This window comes from Mirounga leonina, unplaced genomic scaffold, assembly GCF_011800145.1.
Source record: "Mirounga leonina isolate KUSES-001 unplaced genomic scaffold, KU_Mleo_1.0 Mir_268, whole genome shotgun sequence".
In the NCBI taxonomy this organism is placed as follows: Eukaryota; Metazoa; Chordata; class Mammalia; order Carnivora; family Phocidae; genus Mirounga; species Mirounga leonina.
This window is the reverse complement of record NW_023270649.1, coordinates 1-918: the sequence shown is the minus strand read 5'-3', so window position 1 is coordinate 918 and position 918 is coordinate 1.

Here is a 918-nt window from a genome sequence, read left to right as displayed (position 1 = left end):
TGTGGCTGAATAATTGTGCACCACGTCCGTGGTCTATAGCACGTAACCCCTCGTCACCTCATGTGGCTGAATAATTGTGCACCACCCCGGGATCATGACCTGAGGTGAAGGCAGATGCTTCACTGACTGAGTGCTCCAGGTGCCCCAGGAGTTCGTTTTATATTCTGGATATGTTCTGTATCTGCCTTATCGGATGCATTATGTCCAAACATTTGTCTCTCACTCTTTGGGTTTTTTTTTTAACGATTCTATTTTTAAGAAATTTCTGCATCCAACCTGAGGCTCAAACTCACAACCCTGAGATCAAGAGTCAGGCTCCACCCACTGAGCCAGGTCAGCACTCTTCTTTCCATTGTTTTTAAAATCTCTTATAGTGTCCTTCTTACCAAAGTATTAAATTTTGATGAAGGTCAACCTATTTTTCCTTTGCTTGGTATGCTTTTGGTGTCACATTTAAGAAAGCTGCCCAAACCTGGGTCATGAATATCTTTCCTATGGTTTCTTCTAATGGTTTTCTAGTTTTAGGTCTGAAATATAGGTCTTTGATCTGTTTTGAATACATATTTGTGTGGTGTAAATTTTCAGAATCCACAGGCCATAAGTTTCTGGGCTGTCAATTCTGTTCTATTTTAAAAAAAGAACTCGTTTGAAGTATAATCTACATAAATAAATTAGACTTAAGGGCACGGGTTTAATATCTAACAAATATAACCACAATGAAGATAATGAATATTTCCATCACCACAAAATATCTCTCCCATGTTGCCTTCCCAATCATCCCCAGTCCCACGAGGGTTAGGGTATGGGTATGGGTTAGGGTTTGGGTTCTGGTTCTGGTTCTGCTTAGGGTACAGGTTCGGGTTAGGGGTTCAGGTTTAGGTTCTGGTTCTGGTTTGGGTTAGGGTATGGGTTTGGGTT